The 15594-nt window shown below is 78.2% G+C and overlaps 1 protein-coding gene across 1 annotated transcript in view; it reads right to left on the bottom strand.

Annotated features, from left to right (window-relative positions):
* LOC125442954 (connector enhancer of kinase suppressor of ras 2-like) overlaps positions 1–15594 on the bottom strand; it is a 358128-nt gene that overhangs the window by 216234 nt on the left and 126300 nt on the right. The gene's annotated exons all lie outside the window — the stretch shown is intronic.

The following is a 15594-nucleotide window of genomic DNA, read 5'->3' as shown; positions in this document are numbered from 1 at the left end:
CCCCCCCCACCCCCCCCCCCCCCCACCCCCCCCCCCCCCCACCCCCCCCCCCCCCCACCCCCCCCCCCCCCCACCCCCCCCCCCCCCCACCCCCCCCCCCCCCCACCCCCCCCCCCCCCCACCCCCCCCCCCCCCCACCCCCCCCCCCCCCCACCCCCCCCCCCCCCCACCCCCCCCCCCCCCCACCCCCCCCCCCCCCCACCCCCCCCCCCCCCCACCCCCCCCCCCCCCCACCCCCCCCCCCCCCCACCCCCCCCCCCCCCCACCCCCCCCCCCCCCCACCCCCCCCCCCCCCCACCCCCCCCCCCCCCCACCCCCCCCCCCCCCCACCCCCCCCCCCCCCCACCCCCCCCCCCCCCCACCCCCCCCCCCCCCCACCCCCCCCCCCCCCCACCCCCCCCCCCCCCCACCCCCCCCCCCCCCCACCCCCCCCCCCCCCCACCCCCCCCCCCCCCCACCCCCCCCCCCCCCCACCCCCCCCCCCCCCCACCCCCCCCCCCCCCCACCCCCCCCCCCCCCCACCCCCCCCCCCCCCCACCCCCCCCCCCCCCCACCCCCCCCCCCCCCCACCCCCCCCCCCCCCCACCCCCCCCCCCCCCCACCCCCCCCCCCCCCCACCCCCCCCCCCCCCCACCCCCCCCCCCCCCCACCCCCCCCCCCCCCCACCCCCCCCCCCCCCCACCCCCCCCCCCCCCCACCCCCCCCCCCCCCCACCCCCCCCCCCCCCCACCCCCCCCCCCCCCCACCCCCCCCCCCCCCCACCCCCCCCCCCCCCCACCCCCCCCCCCCCCCACCCCCCCCCCCCCCCACCCCCCCCCCCCCCCACCCCCCCCCCCCCCCACCCCCCCCCCCCCCCACCCCCCCCCCCCCCCACCCCCCCCCCCCCCCACCCCCCCCCCCCCCCACCCCCCCCCCCCCCCACCCCCCCCCCCCCCCACCCCCCCCCCCCCCCACCCCCCCCCCCCCCCACCCCCCCCCCCCCCCACCCCCCCCCCCCCCCACCCCCCCCCCCCCCCACCCCCCCCCCCCCCCACCCCCCCCCCCCCCCACCCCCCCCCCCCCCCACCCCCCCCCCCCCCCACCCCCCCCCCCCCCCACCCCCCCCCCCCCCCACCCCCCCCCCCCCCCACCCCCCCCCCCCCCCACCCCCCCCCCCCCCCACCCCCCCCCCCCCCCACCCCCCCCCCCCCCCACCCCCCCCCCCCCCCACCCCCCCCCCCCCCCACCCCCCCCCCCCCCCACCCCCCCCCCCCCCCACCCCCCCCCCCCCCCACCCCCCCCCCCCCCCACCCCCCCCCCCCCCCACCCCCCCCCCCCCCCACCCCCCCCCCCCCCCACCCCCCCCCCCCCCCACCCCCCCCCCCCCCCACCCCCCCCCCCCCCCACCCCCCCCCCCCCCCACCCCCCCCCCCCCCCACCCCCCCCCCCCCCCACCCCCCCCCCCCCCCACCCCCCCCCCCCCCCACCCCCCCCCCCCCCCACCCCCCCCCCCCCCCACCCCCCCCCCCCCCCACCCCCCCCCCCCCCCACCCCCCCCCCCCCCCACCCCCCCCCCCCCCCACCCCCCCCCCCCCCCACCCCCCCCCCCCCCCACCCCCCCCCCCCCCCACCCCCCCCCCCCCCCACCCCCCCCCCCCCCCACCCCCCCCCCCCCCCACCCCCCCCCCCCCCCACCCCCCCCCCCCCCCACCCCCCCCCCCCCCCACCCCCCCCCCCCCCCACCCCCCCCCCCCCCCACCCCCCCCCCCCCCCACCCCCCCCCCCCCCCACCCCCCCCCCCCCCCACCCCCCCCCCCCCCCACCCCCCCCCCCCCCCACCCCCCCCCCCCCCCACCCCCCCCCCCCCCCACCCCCCCCCCCCCCCACCCCCCCCCCCCCCCACCCCCCCCCCCCCCCACCCCCCCCCCCCCCCACCCCCCCCCCCCCCCACCCCCCCCCCCCCCCACCCCCCCCCCCCCCCACCCCCCCCCCCCCCCACCCCCCCCCCCCCCCACCCCCCCCCCCCCCCACCCCCCCCCCCCCCCACCCCCCCCCCCCCCCACCCCCCCCCCCCCCCACCCCCCCCCCCCCCCACCCCCCCCCCCCCCCACCCCCCCCCCCCCCCACCCCCCCCCCCCCCCACCCCCCCCCCCCCCCACCCCCCCCCCCCCCCACCCCCCCCCCCCCCCACCCCCCCCCCCCCCCACCCCCCCCCCCCCCCACCCCCCCCCCCCCCCACCCCCCCCCCCCCCCACCCCCCCCCCCCCCCACCCCCCCCCCCCCCCACCCCCCCCCCCCCCCACCCCCCCCCCCCCCCACCCCCCCCCCCCCCCACCCCCCCCCCCCCCCACCCCCCCCCCCCCCCACCCCCCCCCCCCCCCACCCCCCCCCCCCCCCACCCCCCCCCCCCCCCACCCCCCCCCCCCCCCACCCCCCCCCCCCCCCACCCCCCCCCCCCCCCACCCCCCCCCCCCCCCACCCCCCCCCCCCCCCACCCCCCCCCCCCCCCACCCCCCCCCCCCCCCACCCCCCCCCCCCCCCACCCCCCCCCCCCCCCACCCCCCCCCCCCCCCACCCCCCCCCCCCCCCACCCCCCCCCCCCCCCACCCCCCCCCCCCCCCACCCCCCCCCCCCCCCACCCCCCCCCCCCCCCACCCCCCCCCCCCCCCACCCCCCCCCCCCCCCACCCCCCCCCCCCCCCACCCCCCCCCCCCCCCACCCCCCCCCCCCCCCACCCCCCCCCCCCCCCACCCCCCCCCCCCCCCACCCCCCCCCCCCCCCACCCCCCCCCCCCCCCACCCCCCCCCCCCCCCACCCCCCCCCCCCCCCACCCCCCCCCCCCCCCACCCCCCCCCCCCCCCACCCCCCCCCCCCCCCACCCCCCCCCCCCCCCACCCCCCCCCCCCCCCACCCCCCCCCCCCCCCACCCCCCCCCCCCCCCACCCCCCCCCCCCCCCACCCCCCCCCCCCCCCACCCCCCCCCCCCCCCACCCCCCCCCCCCCCCACCCCCCCCCCCCCCCACCCCCCCCCCCCCCCACCCCCCCCCCCCCCCACCCCCCCCCCCCCCCACCCCCCCCCCCCCCCACCCCCCCCCCCCCCCACCCCCCCCCCCCCCCACCCCCCCCCCCCCCCACCCCCCCCCCCCCCCACCCCCCCCCCCCCCCACCCCCCCCCCCCCCCACCCCCCCCCCCCCCCACCCCCCCCCCCCCCCACCCCCCCCCCCCCCCACCCCCCCCCCCCCCCACCCCCCCCCCCCCCCACCCCCCCCCCCCCCCACCCCCCCCCCCCCCCACCCCCCCCCCCCCCCACCCCCCCCCCCCCCCACCCCCCCCCCCCCCCACCCCCCCCCCCCCCCACCCCCCCCCCCCCCCACCCCCCCCCCCCCCCACCCCCCCCCCCCCCCACCCCCCCCCCCCCCCACCCCCCCCCCCCCCCACCCCCCCCCCCCCCCACCCCCCCCCCCCCCCACCCCCCCCCCCCCCCACCCCCCCCCCCCCCCACCCCCCCCCCCCCCCACCCCCCCCCCCCCCCACCCCCCCCCCCCCCCACCCCCCCCCCCCCCCACCCCCCCCCCCCCCCACCCCCCCCCCCCCCCACCCCCCCCCCCCCCCACCCCCCCCCCCCCCCACCCCCCCCCCCCCCCACCCCCCCCCCCCCCCACCCCCCCCCCCCCCCACCCCCCCCCCCCCCCACCCCCCCCCCCCCCCACCCCCCCCCCCCCCCACCCCCCCCCCCCCCCACCCCCCCCCCCCCCCACCCCCCCCCCCCCCCACCCCCCCCCCCCCCCACCCCCCCCCCCCCCCACCCCCCCCCCCCCCCACCCCCCCCCCCCCCCACCCCCCCCCCCCCCCACCCCCCCCCCCCCCCACCCCCCCCCCCCCCCACCCCCCCCCCCCCCCACCCCCCCCCCCCCCCACCCCCCCCCCCCCCCACCCCCCCCCCCCCCCACCCCCCCCCCCCCCCACCCCCCCCCCCCCCCACCCCCCCCCCCCCCCACCCCCCCCCCCCCCCACCCCCCCCCCCCCCCACCCCCCCCCCCCCCCACCCCCCCCCCCCCCCACCCCCCCCCCCCCCCACCCCCCCCCCCCCCCACCCCCCCCCCCCCCCACCCCCCCCCCCCCCCACCCCCCCCCCCCCCCACCCCCCCCCCCCCCCACCCCCCCCCCCCCCCACCCCCCCCCCCCCCCACCCCCCCCCCCCCCCACCCCCCCCCCCCCCCACCCCCCCCCCCCCCCACCCCCCCCCCCCCCCACCCCCCCCCCCCCCCACCCCCCCCCCCCCCCACCCCCCCCCCCCCCCACCCCCCCCCCCCCCCACCCCCCCCCCCCCCCACCCCCCCCCCCCCCCACCCCCCCCCCCCCCCACCCCCCCCCCCCCCCACCCCCCCCCCCCCCCACCCCCCCCCCCCCCCACCCCCCCCCCCCCCCACCCCCCCCCCCCCCCACCCCCCCCCCCCCCCACCCCCCCCCCCCCCCACCCCCCCCCCCCCCCACCCCCCCCCCCCCCCACCCCCCCCCCCCCCCACCCCCCCCCCCCCCCACCCCCCCCCCCCCCCACCCCCCCCCCCCCCCACCCCCCCCCCCCCCCACCCCCCCCCCCCCCCACCCCCCCCCCCCCCCACCCCCCCCCCCCCCCACCCCCCCCCCCCCCCACCCCCCCCCCCCCCCACCCCCCCCCCCCCCCACCCCCCCCCCCCCCCACCCCCCCCCCCCCCCACCCCCCCCCCCCCCCACCCCCCCCCCCCCCCACCCCCCCCCCCCCCCACCCCCCCCCCCCCCCACCCCCCCCCCCCCCCACCCCCCCCCCCCCCCACCCCCCCCCCCCCCCACCCCCCCCCCCCCCCACCCCCCCCCCCCCCCACCCCCCCCCCCCCCCACCCCCCCCCCCCCCCACCCCCCCCCCCCCCCACCCCCCCCCCCCCCCACCCCCCCCCCCCCCCACCCCCCCCCCCCCCCACCCCCCCCCCCCCCCACCCCCCCCCCCCCCCACCCCCCCCCCCCCCCACCCCCCCCCCCCCCCACCCCCCCCCCCCCCCACCCCCCCCCCCCCCCACCCCCCCCCCCCCCCACCCCCCCCCCCCCCCACCCCCCCCCCCCCCCACCCCCCCCCCCCCCCACCCCCCCCCCCCCCCACCCCCCCCCCCCCCCACCCCCCCCCCCCCCCACCCCCCCCCCCCCCCACCCCCCCCCCCCCCCACCCCCCCCCCCCCCCACCCCCCCCCCCCCCCACCCCCCCCCCCCCCCACCCCCCCCCCCCCCCACCCCCCCCCCCCCCCACCCCCCCCCCCCCCCACCCCCCCCCCCCCCCACCCCCCCCCCCCCCCACCCCCCCCCCCCCCCACCCCCCCCCCCCCCCACCCCCCCCCCCCCCCACCCCCCCCCCCCCCCACCCCCCCCCCCCCCCACCCCCCCCCCCCCCCACCCCCCCCCCCCCCCACCCCCCCCCCCCCCCACCCCCCCCCCCCCCCACCCCCCCCCCCCCCCACCCCCCCCCCCCCCCACCCCCCCCCCCCCCCACCCCCCCCCCCCCCCACCCCCCCCCCCCCCCACCCCCCCCCCCCCCCACCCCCCCCCCCCCCCACCCCCCCCCCCCCCCACCCCCCCCCCCCCCCACCCCCCCCCCCCCCCACCCCCCCCCCCCCCCACCCCCCCCCCCCCCCACCCCCCCCCCCCCCCACCCCCCCCCCCCCCCACCCCCCCCCCCCCCCACCCCCCCCCCCCCCCACCCCCCCCCCCCCCCACCCCCCCCCCCCCCCACCCCCCCCCCCCCCCACCCCCCCCCCCCCCCACCCCCCCCCCCCCCCACCCCCCCCCCCCCCCACCCCCCCCCCCCCCCACCCCCCCCCCCCCCCACCCCCCCCCCCCCCCACCCCCCCCCCCCCCCACCCCCCCCCCCCCCCACCCCCCCCCCCCCCCACCCCCCCCCCCCCCCACCCCCCCCCCCCCCCACCCCCCCCCCCCCCCACCCCCCCCCCCCCCCACCCCCCCCCCCCCCCACCCCCCCCCCCCCCCACCCCCCCCCCCCCCCACCCCCCCCCCCCCCCACCCCCCCCCCCCCCCACCCCCCCCCCCCCCCACCCCCCCCCCCCCCCACCCCCCCCCCCCCCCACCCCCCCCCCCCCCCACCCCCCCCCCCCCCCACCCCCCCCCCCCCCCACCCCCCCCCCCCCCCACCCCCCCCCCCCCCCACCCCCCCCCCCCCCCACCCCCCCCCCCCCCCACCCCCCCCCCCCCCCACCCCCCCCCCCCCCCACCCCCCCCCCCCCCCACCCCCCCCCCCCCCCACCCCCCCCCCCCCCCACCCCCCCCCCCCCCCACCCCCCCCCCCCCCCACCCCCCCCCCCCCCCACCCCCCCCCCCCCCCACCCCCCCCCCCCCCCACCCCCCCCCCCCCCCACCCCCCCCCCCCCCCACCCCCCCCCCCCCCCACCCCCCCCCCCCCCCACCCCCCCCCCCCCCCACCCCCCCCCCCCCCCACCCCCCCCCCCCCCCACCCCCCCCCCCCCCCACCCCCCCCCCCCCCCACCCCCCCCCCCCCCCACCCCCCCCCCCCCCCACCCCCCCCCCCCCCCACCCCCCCCCCCCCCCACCCCCCCCCCCCCCCACCCCCCCCCCCCCCCACCCCCCCCCCCCCCCACCCCCCCCCCCCCCCACCCCCCCCCCCCCCCACCCCCCCCCCCCCCCACCCCCCCCCCCCCCCACCCCCCCCCCCCCCCACCCCCCCCCCCCCCCACCCCCCCCCCCCCCCACCCCCCCCCCCCCCCACCCCCCCCCCCCCCCACCCCCCCCCCCCCCCACCCCCCCCCCCCCCCACCCCCCCCCCCCCCCACCCCCCCCCCCCCCCACCCCCCCCCCCCCCCACCCCCCCCCCCCCCCACCCCCCCCCCCCCCCACCCCCCCCCCCCCCCACCCCCCCCCCCCCCCACCCCCCCCCCCCCCCACCCCCCCCCCCCCCCACCCCCCCCCCCCCCCACCCCCCCCCCCCCCCACCCCCCCCCCCCCCCACCCCCCCCCCCCCCCACCCCCCCCCCCCCCCACCCCCCCCCCCCCCCACCCCCCCCCCCCCCCACCCCCCCCCCCCCCCACCCCCCCCCCCCCCCACCCCCCCCCCCCCCCACCCCCCCCCCCCCCCACCCCCCCCCCCCCCCACCCCCCCCCCCCCCCACCCCCCCCCCCCCCCACCCCCCCCCCCCCCCACCCCCCCCCCCCCCCACCCCCCCCCCCCCCCACCCCCCCCCCCCCCCACCCCCCCCCCCCCCCACCCCCCCCCCCCCCCACCCCCCCCCCCCCCCACCCCCCCCCCCCCCCACCCCCCCCCCCCCCCACCCCCCCCCCCCCCCACCCCCCCCCCCCCCCACCCCCCCCCCCCCCCACCCCCCCCCCCCCCCACCCCCCCCCCCCCCCACCCCCCCCCCCCCCCACCCCCCCCCCCCCCCACCCCCCCCCCCCCCCACCCCCCCCCCCCCCCACCCCCCCCCCCCCCCACCCCCCCCCCCCCCCACCCCCCCCCCCCCCCACCCCCCCCCCCCCCCACCCCCCCCCCCCCCCACCCCCCCCCCCCCCCACCCCCCCCCCCCCCCACCCCCCCCCCCCCCCACCCCCCCCCCCCCCCACCCCCCCCCCCCCCCACCCCCCCCCCCCCCCACCCCCCCCCCCCCCCACCCCCCCCCCCCCCCACCCCCCCCCCCCCCCACCCCCCCCCCCCCCCACCCCCCCCCCCCCCCACCCCCCCCCCCCCCCACCCCCCCCCCCCCCCACCCCCCCCCCCCCCCACCCCCCCCCCCCCCCACCCCCCCCCCCCCCCACCCCCCCCCCCCCCCACCCCCCCCCCCCCCCACCCCCCCCCCCCCCCACCCCCCCCCCCCCCCACCCCCCCCCCCCCCCACCCCCCCCCCCCCCCACCCCCCCCCCCCCCCACCCCCCCCCCCCCCCACCCCCCCCCCCCCCCACCCCCCCCCCCCCCCACCCCCCCCCCCCCCCACCCCCCCCCCCCCCCACCCCCCCCCCCCCCCACCCCCCCCCCCCCCCACCCCCCCCCCCCCCCACCCCCCCCCCCCCCCACCCCCCCCCCCCCCCACCCCCCCCCCCCCCCACCCCCCCCCCCCCCCACCCCCCCCCCCCCCCACCCCCCCCCCCCCCCACCCCCCCCCCCCCCCACCCCCCCCCCCCCCCACCCCCCCCCCCCCCCACCCCCCCCCCCCCCCACCCCCCCCCCCCCCCACCCCCCCCCCCCCCCACCCCCCCCCCCCCCCACCCCCCCCCCCCCCCACCCCCCCCCCCCCCCACCCCCCCCCCCCCCCACCCCCCCCCCCCCCCACCCCCCCCCCCCCCCACCCCCCCCCCCCCCCACCCCCCCCCCCCCCCACCCCCCCCCCCCCCCACCCCCCCCCCCCCCCACCCCCCCCCCCCCCCACCCCCCCCCCCCCCCACCCCCCCCCCCCCCCACCCCCCCCCCCCCCCACCCCCCCCCCCCCCCACCCCCCCCCCCCCCCACCCCCCCCCCCCCCCACCCCCCCCCCCCCCCACCCCCCCCCCCCCCCACCCCCCCCCCCCCCCACCCCCCCCCCCCCCCACCCCCCCCCCCCCCCACCCCCCCCCCCCCCCACCCCCCCCCCCCCCCACCCCCCCCCCCCCCCACCCCCCCCCCCCCCCACCCCCCCCCCCCCCCACCCCCCCCCCCCCCCACCCCCCCCCCCCCCCACCCCCCCCCCCCCCCACCCCCCCCCCCCCCCACCCCCCCCCCCCCCCACCCCCCCCCCCCCCCACCCCCCCCCCCCCCCACCCCCCCCCCCCCCCACCCCCCCCCCCCCCCACCCCCCCCCCCCCCCACCCCCCCCCCCCCCCACCCCCCCCCCCCCCCACCCCCCCCCCCCCCCACCCCCCCCCCCCCCCACCCCCCCCCCCCCCCACCCCCCCCCCCCCCCACCCCCCCCCCCCCCCACCCCCCCCCCCCCCCACCCCCCCCCCCCCCCACCCCCCCCCCCCCCCACCCCCCCCCCCCCCCACCCCCCCCCCCCCCCACCCCCCCCCCCCCCCACCCCCCCCCCCCCCCACCCCCCCCCCCCCCCACCCCCCCCCCCCCCCACCCCCCCCCCCCCCCACCCCCCCCCCCCCCCACCCCCCCCCCCCCCCACCCCCCCCCCCCCCCACCCCCCCCCCCCCCCACCCCCCCCCCCCCCCACCCCCCCCCCCCCCCACCCCCCCCCCCCCCCACCCCCCCCCCCCCCCACCCCCCCCCCCCCCCACCCCCCCCCCCCCCCACCCCCCCCCCCCCCCACCCCCCCCCCCCCCCACCCCCCCCCCCCCCCACCCCCCCCCCCCCCCACCCCCCCCCCCCCCCACCCCCCCCCCCCCCCACCCCCCCCCCCCCCCACCCCCCCCCCCCCCCACCCCCCCCCCCCCCCACCCCCCCCCCCCCCCACCCCCCCCCCCCCCCACCCCCCCCCCCCCCCACCCCCCCCCCCCCCCACCCCCCCCCCCCCCCACCCCCCCCCCCCCCCACCCCCCCCCCCCCCCACCCCCCCCCCCCCCCACCCCCCCCCCCCCCCACCCCCCCCCCCCCCCACCCCCCCCCCCCCCCACCCCCCCCCCCCCCCACCCCCCCCCCCCCCCACCCCCCCCCCCCCCCACCCCCCCCCCCCCCCACCCCCCCCCCCCCCCACCCCCCCCCCCCCCCACCCCCCCCCCCCCCCACCCCCCCCCCCCCCCACCCCCCCCCCCCCCCACCCCCCCCCCCCCCCACCCCCCCCCCCCCCCACCCCCCCCCCCCCCCACCCCCCCCCCCCCCCACCCCCCCCCCCCCCCACCCCCCCCCCCCCCCACCCCCCCCCCCCCCCACCCCCCCCCCCCCCCACCCCCCCCCCCCCCCACCCCCCCCCCCCCCCACCCCCCCCCCCCCCCACCCCCCCCCCCCCCCACCCCCCCCCCCCCCCACCCCCCCCCCCCCCCACCCCCCCCCCCCCCCACCCCCCCCCCCCCCCACCCCCCCCCCCCCCCACCCCCCCCCCCCCCCACCCCCCCCCCCCCCCACCCCCCCCCCCCCCCACCCCCCCCCCCCCCCACCCCCCCCCCCCCCCACCCCCCCCCCCCCCCACCCCCCCCCCCCCCCACCCCCCCCCCCCCCCACCCCCCCCCCCCCCCACCCCCCCCCCCCCCCACCCCCCCCCCCCCCCACCCCCCCCCCCCCCCACCCCCCCCCCCCCCCACCCCCCCCCCCCCCCACCCCCCCCCCCCCCCACCCCCCCCCCCCCCCACCCCCCCCCCCCCCCACCCCCCCCCCCCCCCACCCCCCCCCCCCCCCACCCCCCCCCCCCCCCACCCCCCCCCCCCCCCACCCCCCCCCCCCCCCACCCCCCCCCCCCCCCACCCCCCCCCCCCCCCACCCCCCCCCCCCCCCACCCCCCCCCCCCCCCACCCCCCCCCCCCCCCACCCCCCCCCCCCCCCACCCCCCCCCCCCCCCACCCCCCCCCCCCCCCACCCCCCCCCCCCCCCACCCCCCCCCCCCCCCACCCCCCCCCCCCCCCACCCCCCCCCCCCCCCACCCCCCCCCCCCCCCACCCCCCCCCCCCCCCACCCCCCCCCCCCCCCACCCCCCCCCCCCCCCACCCCCCCCCCCCCCCACCCCCCCCCCCCCCCACCCCCCCCCCCCCCCACCCCCCCCCCCCCCCACCCCCCCCCCCCCCCACCCCCCCCCCCCCCCACCCCCCCCCCCCCCCACCCCCCCCCCCCCCCACCCCCCCCCCCCCCCACCCCCCCCCCCCCCCACCCCCCCCCCCCCCCACCCCCCCCCCCCCCCACCCCCCCCCCCCCCCACCCCCCCCCCCCCCCACCCCCCCCCCCCCCCACCCCCCCCCCCCCCCACCCCCCCCCCCCCCCACCCCCCCCCCCCCCCACCCCCCCCCCCCCCCACCCCCCCCCCCCCCCACCCCCCCCCAGGGAATTGTAGTCCATAACATCTGGAGTGCCAAAGGTTTGCCACCATGGGTTTAAAGTGTCCCCAGTTGAAACCCTACATATACAAGATATCTGCTGAACTTTTTAAAGGCACATATGCCAAATTTTTAAATGAAAAATGTGCTAAATGCTCATGAGATATTCTCCCACCGTCTCTTTAAAAACCAAATTGTCACATCCCTGTTCAAAAGAATACCAAGCGAGCCCAGAGCCACCATTGACTGGTAAAAGATTTCACCAAATACCACGCACCTACATAAAGAACCTTCCTTCGTGCCCTCCGTCGCTTACTCTTGGACAAACCTTCTCTTACATCCCATGAGGAGTATTCCCAGATCAAGCTCCCATTTCAACAGCTAATGACCTCTAAGAAATGCCAGCTTTTCCAAAGGAACTGGGATGCCTGATTGATGCTACCAAAGAATTTCAAATACTTAATAACTCAATATTTCCATCTCCATTGTACATGGATGACACCGTTCCACTCTCCTGCACCAAAGTTGGTCTGGACCACCTATTGTGTGCCTTCACCAACTATTGTGAGCAAAATAGTCTTGACATCAATTACCAGAAAACAAAAATATTGGTCTTTGCAAGGTCTTGAAAGCAAAAACTTTGGTTCCTCAGAGGAAATACATCGAAAAGGTCAAAAGTTTTAATTATCTGGGTATACGTTGTCAATATAATTTAAACTGGTCTATACAGTTTAAACAAATCACCATTAAGGCAAAACAGAGTGCAATGGCAATTAGATGCCTTTTTCTTATTAAAGGGGGGGGGGGTGTCAATATGTACCAGTAGAATGCTATCACAGATTTTGTACGGTGCCGTGATCTGGGTAAGTGGCACTCTGAAGCAACTTGAACAGATTCAATTACGCTTTGTTCGAAATCTGCTAGGAGTCCCCAACTGTGCAACCTATTACACTCTCTGCTCTGAAACTGATTCAAATCTATGGCTATATACATTGAAATACTGGCAAAGTCTTCATTTTAGGTCTAAGCCTAAAAGTCTGACCAGTCTGATGTTGAATGACTCGTACTGTACCAAATGGAACACACAAATAATTAACAAGATAAACCCTCTGGCTTCTCGTTGGACTTTTTCATTAATATGGACGAGTCTCTCTTTTTTTAACCTTTTAAAACAAAGACTGCTTGATATTGAAATCCAAAATTTTTCATCTCAGCGTTTGACATTTATCTCACCTATAAGATCTGCAATACATCCAAACAATAGTTCTCTTCCATCTTATTTTTATTGCTTATCTTCGCTGCAGCTAAGATGGATTTTCACGCACGCTCGTGTGAATATTCTCCCCTCTGCACTTCTTTGGGGTAGGTTCTTACAGAAGCCTTATCACAAAAGATGATGCCCCTGTTCCAGCGAAAGATTGAATCTCTTGATCATATTTTATTATACTGTGAACTGCATAACTCGCTTAGGAAAACTTTTATTGAGCCACTGGCACTCTCTGATAAGGCAGATTCATCTTCTTTTAGGTCATAGGTGTCAAACTCGTGGCCCTCCAGATGTTATGGACTACAGTTCCCATCATCCCCTGTCAGCATCATGCTGGCAGGGGATGATGGGAACTGTAGCCCATAACATCTGGAGGGCCACGAGTTTGACACCATGTTTTAGGTGATTGGTGCCCCCAAAGAACAGAAGATGTGGCTAAATTTCTTGTAATGGCTCAACAACTCCGTTCTTAGCATCATTGTTCTGTATTCTCTTCCTCATCTTATATATTTAACTACCTATTTATAGCTGTATGATTTTATGCCATTAAAAGTATTGTTGTTGTTTTTGTTGTTGAGTAAACCCCACGGAAAACAGTGAGGCTCGAGTAACAGGCTTGCACCCTAAGGAGGAAGAATTCAGGCCATTTTCATTGCCATCCAATAGGATGCATTTTTATCACAAATACTTTCTTACTAGACTTAGGAGGGTTCTGCATGGGCCAAAAACAGCAGGGTGAAAATGGTGTGAAAACAACGTACACCCTTTCACACCATTTTAAACCCTTTTACATCATTCTCACACTGTTTTCACACCACTGTTTTTGGCCCATGTGGAATCCGTCTAAGTCTAGTAAGAAAGTATTTGTGATAAAAATGCATCCTATTGGAAGGCAATGAAAATGGTCTGAATTCTTCAGGAAGGGAAACCACGGGAACAGCTGCAATTTTACTGCCAAACAAAACGAAAGAGCTTTGTTAATAAGGGGTAAAAGTAGCCAGTTAGGAAAGAGAATGCTATCTCTTGGAAACTAAGTATCTCAATTTACGATTAGTGCATTTCCCCAACGGTTGATGGTGATTTAATTGCCAAAGCTGCTCTTGGACTCTGGAAACTGATGTTGATCAGCAGGTTTTGATATTTCTGCTCTTGCCTACCGAACTTAGCATTTGTGCAACTAATTCGAATGTACTGAATGGTATCTTCCTTTAAAAGGGCAGAACTATTGGAAAGCAAATTTAAAAGTTGTTGCGTAAAAAAACACTAAGGCCCCTTCCGCACATGCAGAATAATGCACTTTCAGTCCACTTTCAATGCACTTTGCAGCTGTGCGGAATAGCAAAATCTACTTGCAAACAATTGTGAAAGTGGATTGAAAGTGCGTTATTCTGCATGTGCGGAAGGGGCCTAAAATTTCCCAGTTATCGAGAGGCTAGAGCCTAGGAAGGAATCTCAGTGGAGTATAATTCCACCTACCAACATAGTCGCTTTCTCCAGGACAGCTCATCTCTGTTGTCTGGAGAGCATCTGGAGTCCAGAGGACTCAGTGTGGTACATACACACTTCTCTCTGGCCAGTTCCGCATGGGCAGAAGAAATGGATAGCCACTGACATAATTTATGCTGGTGCAGCCTCGGGACTGCTCACAAGGTCCCATGCGGGCGGTCCCGAAGCTGCCACACTCCACTCCAGTTTGTTTTTCTTACCTACCTTAAGCTCTGGACGGAGGGAGGGACACACCCATGCTGCCCTCAGGGTCAGAGGGTAATGTGAGCATGTCCCTCCTTCCCTCCAAAGCTTCGCAGAGAGAAAAGGTAGGTAAGAAAAAGCAAACCGCAGCGCCTAAAAGCAGCACCCTTACGCCAGTTCAATTGACTCACTCATTGAGCGAGTTAAGAAAGCAGTGTTTTCCCGCCGTTTTTTGGGGGGGGAAGTATGCCGCTACACAGGGACAGTGTTTTTACCATCCCTAAGGTGCTGTTGTTGGCCCATGCAAAACAGACCTCAGTGATACACCTCTGAAGATGCCAGCCACAGATGCAGGTGAAGCATTAGGAACAAGATCTACCAGACCACGGCCACGCAGCCCGGAAAACCCACCACAACCTGTTGGCAACCCTAATTCTAATAATAATGTAGGTTGTACATCAGCACATGTCATTCTGGTGTGATCTGAAGGTCTCTGAATAATCCTTTTAAAGTCCTACATACTTGCAACAGTTCCCCCCCCCCCCCCATCGTTTGGCTTTCTAGCCTCAGGCTTCCCAGGGTATAGAAAAGGTTACAGTCTAATAAATACACATAAAACCTTCACAGAAATCAGTCTAAATACAACAACCATATATATAAATTTTAGAAGTTTGGTTTGATTCTCCCAGAATGGGGAAGGAGAAAGATAGATAATAGATAAGGAAGAAATAAAGAATATAAACACTTAGAGACTAGAAGTCTAAACTTATAATGGTGTGAGGAGCAAGTTAACATAGAGCAGAAAGAAGAAACCTGAGGTAAATGAGAAAGGAAAATAAAATGGGCACCAGACGATGATGAAGAAGAAGAGTTGGATTTATATCCCCCCTTTCTCCCCTGTAAAAAGACTCAAAGGGGCTTACAAACTCCTTTCCCTTCCCCCCACACAACAAACAACCTTTGATGCATCATGCTGGCAGGGGATGATGGGAACTGTAGTCCATAACATCTGGAGGGCAGCCAATTTGACACCTGTGGCTCAAATTGAGCTTCCAAGCAGGGGTATCCCTCAATCAAATCCAGAACACCTTATCCACATCTTGTTTATTTAAAATATTTAAATAACTTTCCATTCAAAATGCTGAAGGCAGCAGCAACATCAGCATCCCAACAAAAACCAACACAGGAAGTTAAAACCAGTTAGGAGACACTACTGAAATTAAGATAGCAGCAACTAACCCTCAACAACAGAATAGGAAAATAGGAAAAATAGCTGCGGAATGGGAAAATAGCAGCAAGGAAGATCACAAGAGAAAGCCCCTTTCCCCCCTATTAACATCAACCAAGCTAGGAAAATATTGTATTTAGTCACAGGTTAAAGCATCAAAGGTTCAGCATCAGCTGAACCACCGCATTAGAAGCAAAAACTACCAGACCACGGCCACAGGGCCACACAGCCTGAAAACCCCACAACAGCCAACTGTTGGCAGGTTTTTCCAGGCCTAACCCATATCCTAGCTCATAGGCATTCTTTCAAAACAGCCCTTACAAACTGGTTGGTGTCAGCAAACTATTGAAACAAACTAAGATCCTTGCAAACTAGAGAAACAAACTGGACCCTGATGGCAGCTGGATCCTGCAGGTCTTCAGGGTTCCACTGCATTTTTTTGTCTTTCCTAAATCTTTGTCCTGAATTGAGACTAAGCAGCTAGTCTTCAGAAGGCATAAA

Source organism: Sphaerodactylus townsendi, linkage group LG13, assembly GCF_021028975.2.
Source record: "Sphaerodactylus townsendi isolate TG3544 linkage group LG13, MPM_Stown_v2.3, whole genome shotgun sequence".
Taxonomy (NCBI): Eukaryota; Metazoa; Chordata; class Lepidosauria; order Squamata; family Sphaerodactylidae; genus Sphaerodactylus; species Sphaerodactylus townsendi.
This window is presented reverse-complemented; position numbering and strand designations above follow the sequence as displayed.